Source organism: Tenrec ecaudatus, unplaced genomic scaffold (genome assembly GCF_050624435.1).
Source record: "Tenrec ecaudatus isolate mTenEca1 unplaced genomic scaffold, mTenEca1.hap1 Scaffold_532, whole genome shotgun sequence".
Classification (NCBI taxonomy): Eukaryota; Metazoa; Chordata; class Mammalia; order Afrosoricida; family Tenrecidae; genus Tenrec; species Tenrec ecaudatus.
In genome coordinates, this window is record NW_027459447.1 from 910597 (window position 1) to 930406 (window position 19810).

A 19810-nucleotide genomic window follows, 5' to 3' on the forward strand; every position below is an offset into this window, starting at 1 on the left:
GAAGTATGGTCAGAGGGCTCCTTAAAGGCAAGGATGGTGAGACTTCCAATCACATACTTTGGTCATGTTATTAAGAGAGACTAGTCCCAGGAGAAGGACATCATGCCAGGTGAAGTAGAGGGACAGTGAAAGAGAGGAAGCCCCTTAAGGAGATGGATTGACAGTGACTGAAACAAGGGGCTCAAGCTTGGGAACAATTAGGAGAATAATTCAGGGCTAGGTAGTGATTCTTTCTGTTTGGCATAGGGTCAATGTGGGTTGCAACTGGCTCAATGGCACCTGATAAGAACAACTACACCAAAATGAATCATAGCACTGAGGAGCACACATTCCTCAGAACCATCAACCATTCAAAAGCAAATAGGCAGTATTTGCCCAAGGCCAAATTCAAAAGGCGGGCAAGGTTACGGGAGAAGGGTGAATGAAAACAGGAAGCAGAGTTTCAATGGCATGAGTGATATTACATTGCAGGAGATTGTCATCAATGTCACATAACAAAACGTGTATAAATTGTTACGTGCAAAGCTGATTTTCTCTGTAAATCTTAACCCACCTTACAATAAAAAGTTTCTTTTTTTAAAACAAAGACACCATCGTTCATATTATAGACACAGCCAAAGATCTCCTGGACAATCCTAAAATGATCTCCCAAATGATTGGGGTAGTTAGCCCTCCCCAGGGAGTTCTACCCATTGAACCGCTGGGCGGTTATGGCTGCAATTATATTTCAGGCCAGAAGAGGCAGCAGAGGCCTGATTGTTCAAATGCTGCAAAACTACCAGACAATGGGCAAACAGTTTCTTTCCACGGACGACTAGCGGCTCTGTCATATCCATGTCTGGTGTTCAACACTTGGCGACAGAATCCAGCCCCCTGGGTTTGGGTGGGGTCTGTTTCTCACCCATGCTTCGCTTGGGATTGTTCTATTGCATCCACAAAGTGGAGTCCTTTCCTTTCTGATGTCCCGAGAAAGCTGTTTTCTCCTTTTTCTCTCTCTGGCCCTCTTCCCAAGAACCCTGGAGTTCACTCTGCTTTCCGCTGGTTGATGTTTCTCAGGCAGTTACTTGACCTTGGTTCATCTACTGCAGGGTACCATTAGCAAGTAACTGCACCGTCCTTGGATGGTATTGTTCATGAGCTAGGCTGCAAACTACGGGTTAAAGGTTTGAGTTCACCAGGAGGTGCCTACCAAGAAGGGCCTGGTGATATGCCTCTGGAAAAAAACCCACCCCAGCCATGGAAAATTCGGACTTCTCTAACACACTTGGGCTCTCCATGAGTCCGAGTTGACTCAATGGCAATTGGTTGCTGGTATTCCTGTAAGTAGAAGACAACAATCTTTAAGCAGTCCCTCTTGAATTCATGGGAGGAGGATGGCTTCCTCTGAGAGAACTTCTCAGGGCTCCAAGAGCTCAATGATCTTACAAAAAATGAGAGAAACGATGAGCCTGATGACAGATGATATTGCTATGCAGGCCCCGTTTCAGGATGCTCAAGGTTCCAGGTCTTTCCCTGACTCACAGTGGAGCCCTGTGAGGTTCCAAATAGAAGGGCACCCTTGCTCCCAGGACCTGGAGCCTTGTAGCTGAGCAGAGCAGTCATGATGAGAAAGAGCACCCAAGGGGGAAGTCAGGGGGCTGCTTCACTTTTCTCAGTGTCAAGCAAACAAATGTTTTGGCAGGAAATTTCTCTTCAAGAGTGTTCTGATTTCTTGAAGGAAATCTTTTTCTGAACAATTTCCTCAGGGGAAAACCACTCAACTACCTCGGGAAAGAAGATTTTTCTCCTGCCAAGCTTACAAGGCTGTGCTAACTCACAGAGGAGGTGTGATTAGCAGGCAATGAAACTGATTTCCAGACTCCTATGAAAATCAGCAAGTGCTCGGCTGCTAAGTGAAAGGCCGGCAGTTGGAAAACCCAAGCTGCTCTGCAGGAGAAAGTGGTGGCTGACTGTGTCTGACAAGATGACAGCTTTGGAAACCCAATGGGGCAGTTCTCCTCTGTGTTCTACAGTTGCTTTGAGTTGGAGTGGACTTGACAGTGATAGAGCTGATCTTTTTCCCCATGAAAATCGGCTTTCATGAATACATGTGCATTCATGGATGTCTGTGTCTGCTTTGGCATGCATGTGCACATATGTGCCTATTTGCACGTGGATGGATACGTCTGTGAATGTGGGCGTCTCTATTTACTTTGCCATGTGTGTGCACATGTCTGCCTTTGTCAGTATGCATGCGGGATCAGGCAGCATAAAGAGATCACAGAGAACCTTGGAGAGAAAGAGAAAAGTAACCTATTTTCTCATGGGTCTCCCATACCTGACGGTCTACTGGCATCCACCGCCACGAAGACCAGAGGTCACTTCATGCCATGTGTCCAGCTGCACATTGCTGGTTGAGGTCAGTCACCAGGGAGGCAAGTCAGACTGGCCTCGCCAACCTACCACCCACCTGCAGGAGTGATTCCCACGATCTGTCCTGGAGCCCCTCCCACCTTACTCAGCCTCCCTAGACCTTGAGTGAAAGGCGTTTCCAACGTTTTTACATAAAGATTTCTGATATTGACTGAAGAAATGATTTCATTTGACAAAACATGAAGCTTTGAATTTAAAGATTTGAGGCAAGTGCCCTCCAGAGAGGGGGACACAGAACGGGGCCATGCTCCCTTCCGGTATGCACGGGGGTTGCTATGAGTTGGAACCAACTTGATGAGCACCTGCCAGTAACAACAACAACCAGAAGTTGTCCAAACTTCTGTGGCCTCAACTCGGAAATGAGAATATTAATATTGCCTCCTAGAAAGAACTCAAGGTATGTACAATTGGTTAATAGCCGTTTGGAAAGTGAGTACATTAAGTGGACTGATGACATTGATAAGGCAATAAGAAACTGAGAAGGCTTCACTAACAGGTGCTTTCACATCTGTAACCAGTAGATTCCTTCCTTCTTCATTTCTTGGCATCTTCATCAGCTCCCACACTTTCCAGGCAGCTTGAGGGATTAAATGCTCAGTCTGATCCTATTATAAGCCTCAGCCTCAGAATCAGAGGCTTTACCTCAGGTTTGAGGAGCTATACTGGGAATGAGGGAGAGTAACCTGTCTTTTCTATTGCTCTCCTATCGCTCCCTCTTCCCTAGCCCTTCCCTGTCTCTGGGCCTGCCTTTCCTCCCTAGAGCATTGGCTTCCGGAAGAAGGGGATGGAAACAATGAGCACATTCCTGACCAGGCCTCTTACCATGCTATCTTCCAACCCTCTCTTGGAAGGGCCTCCACGAAGTGTTCTTATGTCATCTCACAATAACTTGTTAGATACCATTGAGTGAGCTCCTGACTCATAACAAAAGTACACACAAGAGAATGAAGCACCACCTGGTCCTGCACCGTCCTCACAATGGTCCTTGTGTGTGAGCCCATGGTTGCAGCAGTGTTGAGGAGATCCTGTCCAAGAAGGCTGCCAGTGGGTGGGAGCGGCTGCAGCATTCAGAGATTATGGAGGATGCCAAGGAGGACAGTTCACGGCATATCATATGAGGTCAGCCAGCGGGCCTTGGGGGCCCTTCCCATTATCCATAGATATATGAAATAAATGGAGGCCCTCAGAAAGATGGGCTGCAGACACCTCCAGGACACACTTGATCCTTGGCAAGCTCCCTTGGCCTTAGGACACCACCCGCTGGAACTGTGGCTTTGCTGCCTCTCCTGGCTCTCAACTTCCCTCCTAGAGGACTCCAGCCACCCTTCTCCTTCCAGATCCTTCCAGCAGGAGGCAGATATTGGTCTCTATGCTTTTGCATGTGGCCAGTTTTCTAGGGACAGATCAGCCTCTCCCAAGAATTTGGTTTCACCAGAGTGAGCGTGCCCACAAATCTGCAGAGCGTACGGCCAAGCCTCTGAAGAGAGAACTGCTGGAAGATTTGCCCCTTTTCAAAAGCGCTAATTCCACAGTTGAGAGCTCATCTCCTGGGGACTCAGCTTGAGTCTCAAGGAGCACATCCCCTTTGACACTGCTGGCAACTCGAGGTGCTGTGGGTCATTTTCTTGCCTTTGAGGAGTGCAAGGGAAATGCTACAATATGTCCCTTCACATGAACCACCAATCCTTATCTGGAGAACTCTCTGAGATGACAGGGATGAGAGAGAGATATTTCTGGGGCACGCTTTCACCTGCACATCTCTCAAGTGAGTCAAACATTTGGCCCCCAAAAGTTGAGTATGATGGTCAGAGTTCAGGCTGGGAGATAGAGTGTCTGGGTTCAAATCAAGAGACTGCACATCTCAGCTCCCATGATTCTCCTGCATAAAACCCAAGCCAAGCAGTTTATCACTTCCCTGCTGAGCATCCTACTGAGGCCAGCTAAACTCATTATTTGCTGATGACAACGTTGCTTGTACCAAATGGCTTTGCCATGTAGCCCTTAGCAATGGCCAGAAGGGCTTCTCATCAAACCGCAGAGCAGGGCTTCTGGCGCACATGTTAAGAAGGGGGCTATTGACAACAAGGTCGGTAGTTCAGAACCCACTAGCTGTTTCTCTGGAGAAAAAACTGTGGCTGTGTGCTTCCATAAAGATGCCCAGCCATGGAACCCCCCTGGAGAGGGCCATGATGAGCTGGAGTGAGCTCTACAGGAGTGGGATTTTTTTACTGTGGATGTAATCCCACCTGGGCAGAGATTTTCTTTGTGACATTAAAGAGGCTGTACCTTACACCAATCACTTGGCTGATACAAAAGGATTCAATTCAACACTGAAGCAAACTAACTCCAAGGGAAGAAGGCAGCTGCCATGCAGAGAGCTCCAAGGACCACCAACCATGGAGGTTATTGAAGCCAAAACAAGAATACCGCCCACCAGCCCTCAGCCCCCAGGGATGGACAAAGAGAGCCTGCCCATCAAGCTGGTGCACTGGCATGATGCTGTCAGCCTCCGGTGCTGTGAGAACATTGACTTTGGTGTGTTAACGGCACCCACTTGCGGTATGTTTGTGATGTCAGCGTGTGGAAACTATGGCAAGCCCCCCTCCCTGCCTCACAGCAGCAAAGCCTCGGCATTAAAACCCTGTGCCTTCTGTGGCGCTTGCCAGCTGTGAGAGGGCAGGAAATGCCGTTGGCTTTTCTGCTCCTTGTTGCGACCTCCCTCTGAGGCAGGGAGCAGAGGATGTGAGGTTGGAATCTGTTTTGTTTCATCACTACCCTTTGTCATCTCTCTGAACACTGTCATGTGCTCCTCACCAGTGCTTCGCCCTCTCTATCACCAAGCCATATGCTCTTTAAAACATGCACACACACACACACACACACACACACACCTAATGTTCACATTTTGAGGCACATATGTCTTTGATTCACTAATAATAACAATAATTATTCAAAGCCACTTTACCATCTGAAAAGAAATCACTATGTATACACTTAGATCATGGATGCCAACTGCCTTCTTAACAACATTTCCCAATGAAATATTCAGCAGCGACTATATTAAGCCTGAAGCTGTTCATCCAGTTTGTGTTAATCAAAACAAAAACAAGAGACGAAGGGATCCAAAAGGACATGTAAGATCATAGACTGAAAGTATCCCCATCAAGCACCAAAGGCTTGTCCAGAAGGGCAGAGCCACAGGTAAAAGCTACGTCTCTCTGGAGTTGCTGGCATTTAACTAGATGCAAAATGTCAGCGCAGGAAATGGCTTGCCCAATGCAAATACTAACAAGGAAGGCATGTGTTCCTGTGTAAATGGAGCTTCAGCCAATCCGGGCCTTCGGGATCCAGCTCCCATCGCAACATCCACGGGAAGCACCAGGGGAATGTTCCGTTTGCTTATTTTCCCTCTCTTTGCTAAGAAGAAAAAGAGCCTTTGTGGCCTAGTGGCTACAAGTTGGGCTGCTAATTGCTATATCAGCAGTTTGAAACTACCAGCTGCTTTGTGGGAGAAAGATAAGGCATTCTGCTCCCATAAAGAGTTCGAGTCTCAGACACTCACAGGGGCAGTTCTACGCTGCCCTATAAGTTGGCTGTGAGTCAGTATGGATTCGATGGCAGTGAGTTTTCTAAGAGTAAGAAGTATCTAGGGGTGTAAACAGTTAATGAGCTCTGCTATTAAGGGAAAAGTTGTCATTCCCAACCCACTTAGAGGAGCTGTGAAAGAGAAGCCTGACAATCTTCTTCAGAATCCTCGGCCATTGAAAAGTTTGTAGAATGTATTGACCTTGGTTGTTAAATAGATCCAGGTATATGGTGGAGCATACAGGGACCAATGTCAAAAATCTCTGAGACAGATGCAAAAACTGTGAGGGAATGAGTTGTTGAGCCTGGGGGATCAGGACCATCGTCTCTGGGATTTTCAAAGTTCCTGAGCAATCAGGAAAGGGGCAACAGATGGTCTCTCCCCATCCAGAGGACAGCAGAAGAGGAGAACTGATTGGGCACAATGAATCAATGACTAGTGACTCAAGCAACGATCACCCTCCAACACTGGAGACCAGAAGAACTAGATGGTGCCTAGCTCCCACTATCGACTGCTATGAAAGAGATCACATTAGAAGGGCTTGATTAGAGTAGAAGGGAAATGTGGGGCAAAACTCAAAATCATGATAAAACACCAAGCTTACTGTTTGGATAAAGGCTGGTGAAGTTGCAAGACTATGGTGCTTAGTTACCCTGCAGGTCTGGAACTGAACTCATCATGGCTCGATGTTCAACCAAACAATAGACAGGTCTATAATGGGAACAATGACATTAGAGACATACAAATACCGTAGAATAATAGATCACATGAGAACAAAAGACAGCATTCCCCCAAGAACGAAGTTCAAAAAAGTTGAGAATGAAGGCAGCTTGGAGACAAGAAACAAGAAGATGTGGGGGAAGTGATGGTACATTGTGGGAATTGCTATCAATGACATGAAACAAAATTTGTATGCATTGCTCAATGGACAGCTGAGCTGCTCTTTAACCTTCACCCAAATCACAATAAAAATGTTTTTAATCAAAGAAAACTTCATGGTTCACTTCTACTCTGACACACACGGGGTGATGAGGAAATAGTGTCAACCGGGTTTGCTGTGGTCCAACCACCAGACATATGCTTATGGGAGAAAGAGCATGCTGACGCTGGCAATACCGAGCAGGACCAATTTGGTTTTATTTGCCTGCATCATGAAGATGGTAGCCCTGGTGGTGAGATGATTCAGAGCTCAAGTGCTAACCAAGAAGCCACCCAGTTTAAACTCACCCAGCCCTACTGAAGGAGATTTTCCTCCTCAAAGGTGTTGTTGGTTGTTATGTGCCATTGAGGCGATTCTGACTCCCTGTGATGGGAAGGAAAGGCACACTGTGCTATAGTGTTAGGGTTTTCAGCGGCTACTTCCTCTGAAGTGGGCAGTGGAACACTTCTTTGTAATCTGTTCTTAGCCTGGAAGTTTCCCTGACACCTCTTCACTTGAGGTAACCCTGCTGGCATTTGAAATACCAGTCACGTGGCTTCCAGCATCACAGTAACACACAACTCACCACAGCACCACAAATGGAGAGACAACAACAGGATAGGAGTCTTCATGGGAGCAGGCAGTCATGTCTTCACTCTCTCAATGGGGATCAGTGAGTTCAAACTGCCAGTCTCTCTGTTACAGCCGCACATGCAACCACTGTGCTGCTAGGTACATTTCCCTAAAATTCTGCCTAGAAAAATCTGTGGAACAGTTCTTCTCTGTCACAGAGGGTCACTGTGAGCCAGGATGGGCTCTGAGACACACAAATGCAACACCATGAAGCCACCTTACTCTGTCCTGCTCTTATTTAACTCTATTCTTTTCTGAGCTATCTTTTCCGTATATTCAGAAGAGACTGGCACTGAGCAGTGTTAATTCCACCAAGGCCAGGAAGGAGGTCAAAGAGTCACAAAGGACTATCTCTTTGCTCTCATGCCACTGCACTAAGGAGGCTTGGGTGGCAGCTGGAAGCTGTACATTTCACTCCCTGTCCCTACACTCCTGGCTGAGTCTCCTCAGAGTGAGACTGCCCCTTTACCCAGCTCACTGCATTGGCTGTCTTGCTCTGAAAAGAGAATTCACACATGTGAGTCTGACTGGGTGACAGATGGGAATCTTAATGCTGCTCTTTGGAATATGAAAGGCCTCGGATCAGAGTGCTGCAGGGGAGTGATGTCTGCAGAAGACCTGCTGGTCTCCCAGTTAGAAAGAAGCCTTCCCCTTTGTCTCAGAGGTGCGTTCACTGTGGGTGGCAAGTCAGATCCTTGGGCTGGCACTCTCAGTAAACAGATCATATGGGCACCTTGAGAAGTGCTTTCTCACTGACCCAGCTCCCCAAGGATGTAAATATACCAACCAGGATGACTAAGGACACCAGTGCCAAGAATGATCACATTCTTTGCATGTGTACAAATGAGGTGGGCAGCCACCGTCGCTGATGGTGGCTGCACAGTGAGTGTCTGGAATCACACCTGGCTAGGTGGACCATTGAAAGAGTTGGTGATATGATAATAGGGAGTACACCCCGTTGCCAGTAAAGCTGAGGAAATGGCATTTGAGGAAGCAGGGGCAGCCGGGTCGCCAGCGTGAAAGCAGCGAGAACCTTGCTTGTGCCTCCTGTGTTCACTGGTGGCTGCTGTCATCTGGGTAGTGAGGACACCATGGCTACTGCCAGAATTCTCCACGGTCCCTGGTTCCACTCTCAAGTCGCTGGCTTCATCACTACCACTGCCATCGAGTCGATTCTGACTCACAGCAACCCGAAAGGACAGAGTAGAACTGCGGCTGGTGGGTCTGGGGGGCTGTGGATCATTATGAGAGCATTTCTATCTCGCAGTAGCTAAAGGGTCCAAAATGCTGGCCTTATGGTTAGCAGCCCAACATAACCCACTTGGTCATGAACCCTTGCCAGCTGATCCAGGGAGTCCATTCCCAAGTGCATATCTAAAAGAATGAAAGACGAGTACCCAGATGGATGCTGCACTAATCACTATGGGCAAAAGGTAAACAATAAGCCAACAATACCCATCAGTAGAAGAATAGAGAAAATATGATCTACAATGAGTGGGATATACATATAGTCTGCCACAAGAAAACTAAGGCCTTTGATTCGGACAGACTCTGTAACACAGGTGAACGCAAGACATGAAGTGAAAGACGCCAAACACCAAATGCCATGTATTGTGAGTCCATTTAGAGCAAATATGCTGGACAGGTAAATCCCGTAGAGCCATAGAGTAGATTGGTGGTTTCCCAGGGTGGGGTGGGAGGGGCAATGGGGAATGACTGCTTAATGGCTGCAGGGTCGATGAAAATGTTCTGGAACTGGACGGTGGGAAGCTTTCACAGTGTCCTTAAAACTACTCTTAAAAAGGGGAGAGAAAGAATCTGCAGAAAGCACAGTTCTGATTGACTCACATGAATGCGATCACCAAGAATTGGAATCCAATAGAATTGGAATGGCAGCTAGACTATTGTTTCCTTGGGAGGTGCCTCCAGGAAGAACCAGTAGAGAAGGGTAATACTGATAGAGCAAAGGGAAGGGGCCGATAAAGAAATGTCATTGAGTAGGTTCCCAGAGACAGTATAAATCCTCTTGTAGTTGTCCCACCCAAAGGCTGAGGGAACTGGAGTGTGGCTCCACCTATCCTCATGTGTCATTGGTTAAAGTGGCATTAGGTCCTGGAGGATGTCAACTCCCCTGTCTGCTCAATGACTGTTCCCTGTGTGGGGAGTTACATGTGCTTCCTGTGAGTCCATTGGCATTTATGAGAGTGGTGGGTGCTAAGTGCTAATACATGGGCACATTAGCAGCTGCTACAGCAAGTGCTGTACATTTTTAGCTGCTTGAGTGACAGGTGGGCCCTACCTCCTGCCATTATTCAGTGGTAGGGTGTTCAGATGGGGGCATGCGAAAAATAATATGGCCCTATTCTTTGAAAATAGACATTATTATTTTAATCTGTCCCAACCCCCTTTCTTATCTGTCCCTGTGAACTACCTCACTGGCTGAAACATCATTTCCCTGGGGAAGACACCACATTTCAATACGGTCACAAGGCTGTTTTCATTGGCCCAGTGGAGACACTCACAGAAGATGGGTCAACTAGACGCTTTTTCTGGAGCATTTCCAACCAAAAAATGGAAAAGAAAGTCCCGCTTTTGCAAGTGGCCGGCATCTAAGAAGCATAATTCAGAAGCACATGTCCCGCCACGTGGAGGAGACGGTTTATGTTGCGAGATTACAGCATGTGCCCTGAGAGACAGACACAAAGAACACAGGAACATGCCAGTGGTGGTGAGGAACCGTCGACAGAGCCAGCTGTCCTCTTGTTCTCCCCACCTTTCCATTTTCCTAGGATTCTCTCTTCCAAGTATTGGTCTCTTTGCCTGTTTACAACCAAATGAGCCCCAAATAAGGTCCAGATCATAGAAATAGAAGGAGGAAGTTGAATGGAGACTGCAGTTCATACTCCCCGGAAGCCATTCAGACTCCCTGGAAGAAGCAGACACTGTGATGGAATTAGCTCTGGATTCCTGACATTTATTGAGGAATGCTCAGGGAATAAGCACCTGTGGGGGGAATCAAGGAAGGGCACAAGAGGGAAATCTCAACAGAGGTCTCAGCCCTGCCTATGGAGAGTGTCATAGTCAGTGTTCCCTAGAGAAACCAAACCAGTTATATAGCTGAAACTGGAGATATCGATATATCCACCAGGGCTCCTATGGTTAACCACTGCACCGGCCACTCATTGCCATCAAGGTGGACTCAAAGTGACTGTGTAAAACAGTATAGAACTGACCTTTTGGGCGTTGGAGACTGTAACTCTTCAGGAGATTACGAAGCTTCATCTTTCCCTCAAGGAGCCCTTGGTGTTTTCAAACTGATGTCCTTGCTGTTGGATGATCAATGGGCCACCCACTACGACACCAGAGCCCCAGAGAGTGAGGCTTATTTCTAGGAATTGGCTCACATAGGGGAATGGCAGTTCCAAATTCATAGGTCAGGCAACAGCCTAAAGACCTCTGTCGATGTTCATCTTAAAATCCATAGGTTAGGTGATGGGAAAAGACAAGAATAAGAATGGCCAGAACACACCCTAGGGAAACTTCCTTTCTGTGCTGAAGGCCTTTGGCTGAGAGGTTTACCACTTCCCACATTATGGAAAGTATTCTATTTTGCTTGAGACCAACTCCTTCATAAGAGCAAATAGATGAGGTGAACAAGCGGCCATCTAGCTCAGAAGCAATAAAGCCCACCTGGAAGAAGCACACCAGCCGGTGCGATCATGAGGTGCCAAAGGGACCAGGTATAAGGCATCATGCAAAAAAAAAAAAAGAATATATATATGTATACATATCTCTGTGTGTATATGGGTATATATATATATATATATATATATATATATATATATATATACCATAGAGAATGAAGGGGGAAGTGCAGAGTGGAGACCAGAGGCCCAAATGTCGACCACTGGAGATCCCCTCATAGAGGGCTTTAGGAGAGGAGATGGGTCAGTCAGGGTGTGATGTAGTACCGATGAAGAACACAGATTTCCCCCAGATCCTGGATGCTTCCTCTCCCCAACTACCAGGATCCAAATTCTACCTTGCAGGACTGGATAGGGCAGAGGCTGTACACTGGTGCATATTGGAGCTGGAGGCACAGGGAATCCAGGGTGGATGATACCCTCAGGACCAGGGGTGTGAGGGGTGATACTGGGAGAGTGGAGGGTGAGTGGGTTGGAAAGGGGGAACTGATTACAAGGATCCACATGTGACCTCCTCCCTGGGAGATGGACGGCAGAGAAGGGGGGAAGAGAGACTCCGGAAAGGGCAAGAGATGACAAAATAACAATCTGTGGATTATCAAGAGCTCATGAGGGAGGGGGAGTGGGGAGGGAGGGGACAAAAAAAAGAGGACCTGATGCGGAGGGCTTAAGTGGAGAGCAAATGCTTTGAGAGTGATTAGGGCAAAGAATGTACAGATGTGCTTTATAAAATTGATGTATGTATATGTATGGATTGTGATAAGAGTTGTATGAGCCCCTAATAAAATGTTTAAAAAACAAGAGCAAATAGATGAATGCTTGTTTGACCCAAAAACTGGGCACCATAGCCTCGCCACATTGATATGCAATAGGAGCCATCACAGGGAGCTCTGTAACTTGGACCTGGCCAAGTGGTGACCAGTAGCCTGGGACTTTGTAGCCTAATACGTTGCAGCGAATTGCTTACTAGTTCTCCTCTAGCTATAGTCTTATTTTTTTAACAATTTATTGGGGCTGATACAATTCTTTTCACAGTTCATACATATACATACATCAGTTGTATAAAGCACATCTGTACAGTCTTTGCCCTAATCATTTTTTTTCTCTTTTCTTCTTTTACATTTTATTAGGGACTCAAACAACTCTTACCACAATCCATACATATACATACATCAATTGTATAAAGCACATCCATACATTCCCTGCCCCAATCATTCTCAAGGCATTTGCTCTCCACTTAAGCCCCTTGCATCAGGTCCTTTTTTTTTTCTCCCCCTCCCTCCCCTTTCCCCCCTCCCTCATATGCCCTTGGTAATTTATACCTCATTATTTTGTCATATCTTGCCCTATCCGGGGTCTCCCTTCCCCCCTTCTTTGCTGTCCCTCTCCCAGGGAAGAGGTCACATGTGGCTCCTTGTAATCAGTTCCCCCTTTCCAACCCACTCACCCTCCACTCTCCCAGCATCGTCCCTCACGACCTTTGTCCTGAAGGTATCATCCACCCTGGATTCCCTGTACCTCCAGCCCTCATATGTACCAGTGTACAGCCTCTGTCCTATCCAGCCCTGCAAGGTAGAATTCGGATCATGGTAGTTGGGGGGAGGAAGCATCCAGGATCTGGGGGAAAGCTGTGTTCTTCATCGATACTACCTCACACCCTAATTAACCCATCTCCTCTCCTAAGCCCCTCTATGAGGGGATCTCCATTGGCCGACACTTGGGCCTTGGGTCTCCACTCTGCACTTCCCCCTTCATTTAATATAATATATATATACACACATATATACATATACACATATATACACATACATACACACACTTATATCTTTTTTTTTTGCATGATGCCTTATATCTGGTTCCTTGGGCACCTCGTGATCGCACTGGCCGGTGTGCTTCTTCCATGTGGGCTTATTTGCTTCTGAGCGAGATGGCCGCTTGTTCACCTTCAAGCCTTTAAGACCCCAGACACTATCTCTTTTGATAGCTATAGTCTTTGTAACTCCTACCAATGACAGGGTGGAACTATGCCACCGAGGGAAGTAGACAGCATGCTAATAATATCAGTAAGGTGCATGGCATCCTCGAAGAGGTGAGACCATTCAAGTAAGACCTGTAGAGCCCTAATGTAGGGATTGGTCGGTTTGGTCATCCTGGGTGAGTTAACTCAGAAACAGAAAGTGGAGTTTCAAGAGCACCGAGAAAGACGAGCCAGCAGTGGAGTGTGCTCTTTGGACCCAGGATCATTACTCTGAGCACCACCTCTGTCCAGGAGACAGAGATCCCTGACACTGGATGCACCAGGAGACAATGAAAAACAGTGGCAGATAAATAGCTCATGGAAGCAGAGGCAGCAGCACCAAGACCCCAGAACAGGGAGCTGACCAGCACACAGAATGAGAAAGCTGAGTGTCTTTGGGCCAAGGCTTCCAGACAAAGCGGGGTGCCTCAACGCACTTATCAGCAGAGCTGAAAGAACTTTGTACATGGTCCCAAGCAGAGCAGAGGTCAAGGAGCTGCAGGGCAGAGGCCAAGGACCAGAAAAAGTTCTGCCTCTGGGCACCACTGGGAAGAGACTGTCCTGACTGAAGAACTATATCCCCAGTCATTTCTGATCCTGAATTGTCACCTGCTAGGTCCCCAATTAACCCCAGAAACATAAGTATTGTTTGCGAGTTCTGTGTGGCCATTGCCACTTAAGGATTATCAAACCCAGCAGAGAAGAAGAGAGTGTCATGGTAGGGATGGTTGGTGTCAGAAACTGTGAAAAGAAACGAGGGTGGAGGCATTTTGATCTCTGTCTCATAGGAATCAGCCTTGGGCTGTTTATCTTGATTTTCCTCCATTGCCTTTTGTGAAGTTACAGGGGGGGTCAAATGCCTCCACTATGCCATTTATACCCCTAAATTGACAAGTCCTTGGATGAAGGTTAGTCTGGGGAAGGAGTAGACCTTGGATGAGCTCTCATCAGCTGAGGCAATCCTAAAAGGGGCCAGACAGCTGGGACCTTTTCTATCAGTGGCTCTCTCAGCAGCTGGGGAAATCAGTCTCTTGGCCCTGAGAGGAATCTGGGTGACACACTCATCTATGACAATACCCTGAAGAACAAGCTCCCACAAAAACCTGGCTGAGAACTCTCGCCTAGAAAACAGGAGTGCATGCCTAGCTAATAATAGCCATTTACTGAAGGCCCTATGATTGGAACTGTGCCTCATTTACAGATGGAAAACTAGAGGAAGGGATTTAAGGTGGCTAAGTTAATAAGTGACAGAGACAAGATTCAAACACAAGTTTGAAGCTGGTACTGTTAGCCTTTTTTCCAGGGCTGGGTTTTAGATGAGGGAAATGAGACACTTGTGAGGCACACAAGGTAAAGAGGCCTTCCCTCTCCTGTGTGACTTTCCCCATAAGTCTGAATCATGGGCCTGGTGTGTCTTATTTGCCTTCCTTGAGTCTCAGAACCTGGTCTAGTCTGATTTGCTATTTGAAGGAATAAGCCAGAATGCTCAAGTACTCTGAGTCAAGACCCATTCTCCACTGGAATTGTTCAGTGGGATTTACCAGCCTCTTCCTTCGTGTTTCACTTTTCTAGAAACCTCCATGGAGGACTAGCTCTCATGAAGAGAGCTTCAAAAAGCTCATGGCAAAATTCCATTATTTTTTCGTATCACTTTTCCACACGCTTTTGATAGCTCCCTCCTTATCCCTTTCCACAGTCTTTCTCAAGGAAAGAGACTGTTGCTGGTTGATGTCAGATGCCCCTGAGTGTTTTCTACTCAGAATGCTCTGCACAAACTCTATCAACAAACGACGTAGAGTCAAACGTGCTGTGTGTCTTTAAGTTGATATCAGCTCATAGTGACCCTACAGGACAGAGTAGAACTGCCCCCCAAAGGTGTCCTAGGCTGAGATCGTTATGGGACCAGCTCGTCAGGTCTTTTCCCCTTTAGAGCCCATGGGTAGGTTCAAACTACCAGCCTTTTGTTTAGCCACCCAGTCCTTAGCCATTGTACCACCAGGGCTCTTTAAAACAGGGATTAGGTTGATTAATTGTATAATCTCCAGGCACATTTGAAAGCTGCTTCCCAGAACACCCTTCCCCAGATTGTTGATTAAGACGGGCATTTGGGGACTCATTTCTTTCTCATTTGTGTAAGTGCACTCTATGAGAGGGGTTTCCCTTCATAGATAGGTGATCACATACTATTTTTCCAAATTGAACCACTTTTGGTGGTATATTGGGTTAAGAGTTGGGCTGCTGCTAATGGCAAAGTTAATGGTTCAAACCCACCAGCTACTCCTTGGGAGAAAGATGAGGGTTTTCTGCTCCCGTAAAGATGTGCAGTTCTGAAAATCAGCAGAGCCAGTCTATTGTGCCATATATGAGGTCAACCCCATGGCAGTGGATTTGGTTTTGGTTTGGGTCTGTGGGGGAAGTCCTTAAGTCATTCTTTAGTCACATGGAGAAGTCCCTGGGTGGTGCAGTTGGTTAACATACTGGGCTACTAACTCATAGGTTGGAGTTTCAAGCCCAGCTAGAAGTGTCTCTGAAGAAAGGCCTGGTGCTGCATTTCAAACAACAACAACAAAATCAGTTATAGAAAAAAAACAACAGAATGTCGTTCTACTCTGGCCCAAAGGAGTCCCTATGAATCAGAGTTAACTTCATGGCAACTGGCATGGGTTTGGTCCATGGGAAAAAAGAACCCTTCATAATTGCCTCCATGCCCAATAGTTCCTTTCCTGTATCCCTAGACCACCCCAGCACCCTCAGCATCTTGCCTTATAATTGCCATGGGTCCGTCTCTCTTCCCAATGGGCCAGGCCGTGATGCAGCCGCTGCTGATACAGAGGGATTGTGCAGTCCCTGCATGATCTACAGTCCTCATGACATATATCTTGAATGAAGATTAAGTGATCCTCTCTAGAGCTTAGCTCAGGTGAATCCACTACCTCAGCTGGAACCGAAGTGGTGCCTGACCAATATCTGTTTTGAAAAGATAGAAGGGCATTCCTAATCTTTGTGGAGAAACAGAGGATTTAGTGAAATGTTTCTGCAGTTGAGGTTACAGATGATCTGTTGACATGGTCTAAAAGGTTGTAGGTGGTTTAATGTCTCTCGGTACCATCAATTTTGCATCTTGTCCTGACTTAGCAAATTGGTTGGGATTTCGGCTTACTGCCAAGGACCTTCAGAAAGAATGTGGTTGCAGGAGCAAGTTTAAGAAAGGAAGGAACTTTGAAGCAGCCCTCACTGAGTGCCAATCCAAAGCTCTGTAACCCAGCACCTCAGAGGGCTTGATCTGGGATGGACTATGGCAGCATCACCATGAGCCACTTCCTCCAGTGGCCCTGACTGAAGGCTCAGAACCTGCCTCTGATTGGCAGCTGAGAGATACTAGGACCGTCACCTGCCACATCGCCTGTATTTCTCCTGGCAGTAAAAATCCCCAAAGTACACTATGTTCGGGCAATCTTTCCAGCCTACAAGCAGTTGTTGCTTATCTCTGTCAGCTTTTTGCAGGGGAACAATCAGGTTTTGAAATTGAAAGACTTGCATGTGTGTGACTCATGAGGTTAAGAGACAACGCATAACAACTATATTACCAGGTTTCCTTCCTCTTGAAGGATAGGTAAGCAACAAAAAGACCAATTCTCTTAAAACCTCTGATCGAGAGTGGCACACAACTCCTTCCACTTTTATTCTATTGGCCAAGCCCTTCGCTGGCAGGGCAGGGAAGTTTACTCTTTCCTTGGATGACTAGGAAGTGAGTGAAATTTTGTCATCTCATACAAAGGGAAAAGGGAAACATGCTCTATGATCAAATAAGTTTAAAAAAAAAGTCAAAATATTCATAGAATCTGCCGAGTGTGGCAAAAGCATGAGCACTCCCATTGTAGAAGAAACACTGCTCTCAGAAACCACACTGTGCCTGGCAAGGGAGGCTGGAAGGATTTATGCTTGATCACTTTGGCCAAGTAATTAAGCAAGGCAGATTAGTAGAAAAGGAAATCGGGTTTGGTGCGGGGATGTGTCATTGGATATGCAGGCGATTCTCCTTAAGATGTATTGGCCCACAACTTTGGACTCACATACAGCAGTGACCATGCAGATGGCATCGGACCTGGCAACATTTCATTTTTGTATATAGAAAGTTGACACAAGCATCTCCTGGTGGTGTAGTGGGTTACACATTGTGTCCCTAACCTTAAACTCAGCAGTTCGAAAACAGCAGCACTCAGTGAGGGAAAGATGAGGCTTTCTACTCCTGTCAAGAGTTACAGGCTCAGAAACCCATGGGGGCAATTCTCCCCTGTCCTACAAGGTCGCTATGCATCAGCAGTGACTCGATGGCAGGGAGATTAAGTTGATATTACCTATTTTAGAAAACGGTTCTGGTTATTCAATTAAGTAAGGCAGGTGCAGCCCTGTCACACAGGGTTTGTTTAGATAGCACAATAGTGTCCACTCACTCATTAGCTCAGTGTGTCTGGAAACCCAATGTGTATTTCCACATGGGACAAGTCAGGTTGAAGACACTGGGGATTCGTGCTTTGTTGAGCAAGCCCTGGAATTGCAAGAGTTCTAAAAAGAGATCAAAGTTCCTGTTTTTATAGCTCTCTCTCACACACACAGACACACACACACACACACACACACACACACACACACACACGGAGAAAGTGGTGAACTTCACAGAACGTAGTGGGGACTTCACAGAAAGGGGGGTTAATAGCTGTGAACAGGGTTGGGATGGGTCTTGTTCTATCCATTTGAAAGTCTCTAGGCTAAACAGGAATGTCCTGGTGGTATAGTAGGTTCCGTGTTGGCCTGCTAACCACCAGGTCAGCAGTTCTGAATCCACCAGTTCCTCCATGGAAAAAAGATGAGGCTTTCTATTTGAGTAAAGAATTATAGTCTCAGAGACTCATTGGGGCATGTTTATTCTTCCCTATAGGGGCGCTGCCAGTCAGAATGAACTCAGTACAGTATGCAAATAACAAGCTGTGCTAATACCATTCCAGAGAGACAGTGGTGTTCCAGGGACTTTGGTTTCGCCTGGCCCCTGACCCTGAGGAAACATGAGGTCTTCAGGTCCTCTCCTGCTGCTCTTCTTTACCATCCTCCCATATCCTCCTCTGCACTCCCAAGTGGTGGGCATGATTGATAAACACAGAAATCCACTTACTCCTTTGGAAAAGTGGTTTACTTCACCCAAAAATTCAGAGAACTGTGTCGTCTCCCTTTCAAAGTAAATTATACGATGAACATACAATATTGATTGCAGGCATGTGGATTCTTAATCCTCAAGTTCCCATGAAACCCTGCTTTCCATGGCAAATCAGCCCGCCATTTCAGCACACCAGTATTGCCAGGAGAAAGGAGCCTCAGCAGCCACCACTGCTCCACAGCCTGCTTTTCACGGTCACACGGGGATGTCAAAGTGCCCCACACCTCGTGCACTTGACTCAGTGCTTGCTTGCAGGGGTTGCATTTCGTGAGAGCTCAACAACTTCCGAGCATTGGCAAATTCCCTCAACCAAAGGTGGGCAGCAGCCTCAAAATGTCACCAGTCATTAACCACCAGCAGGGTTGCGTTATGCTCGTCAGTGCCGTCATGTGCAAGGGGAAAATCAATTCCCACAGGCTGCCCGCTGTTTGGGGAGGGAATGCCAAGTGGGGAAGCTGGGGGTCCTCACACCAGCAGCCACAGTTCCTGGCTCCAGGCCCTGCCCCAGGCTGTGCCAGGACGAAGAGCCTGGACTCTCAGAGACTCCATAGCTCGATTTCCACTCAGGTTGTGTTGTGTTGATCATTCCTTCCCTAGGCTGCCACCCATCTGTCAGTTTGTCATCATGTTGTCATTTGTCTATAGCTTTGAGTGCTGTAAGCGGTGTCACCAGCTACGATTATAACCAGAGCAAGCCACTCTGGACACGCTTCACCAGAGCATCCAAGCTAGGACACACTGGGAAGAAAGACCTGATGATGTACTACTGAAAATGAGTCCATGGAACCCTATGGATCAAAAGAGAATACCGTCCAAACAAGTACTGGAAGAGGAGCAACCTAGGTGGGAATACACTCACACGATTCAGTGGGAGGACTCCCTGGGTAGTGTTTGACTAGCACCCAGGAGGTCGGCAGTTAAATCCCACCCAGAATCCAAGAGGTGCCTAAGGAAGGTAGGCCTGAAAATCTGCTTCCAAAAGGTCACAACCTTAAAAACCCTATGGAACAGTTCTACTCTGAAATGTATGGGAGTCGCTATGAGTCAAAATGGACCGAAAAGCAGCTAATAACAACAACACTGTATAAAGAACAACACTGCAAGACCTTAGGACAAAATACAGAGCAGGCACAATAGCCTCGACTCCACAGGATAGGGCAAGTTATTTTCCTTTGTACCAGAGACCGGAACTGTACAACGGAATGACACCCTGCCTGCTCTTGTGTCATCACCACAGTCGTTGGTCCATGTTGAGTCCATTGCTGTAGCCACTGTGGACATCCATCTTATCAAGGGTCTTCTTCCCTCTTGCTGCCCCTGTACTTTA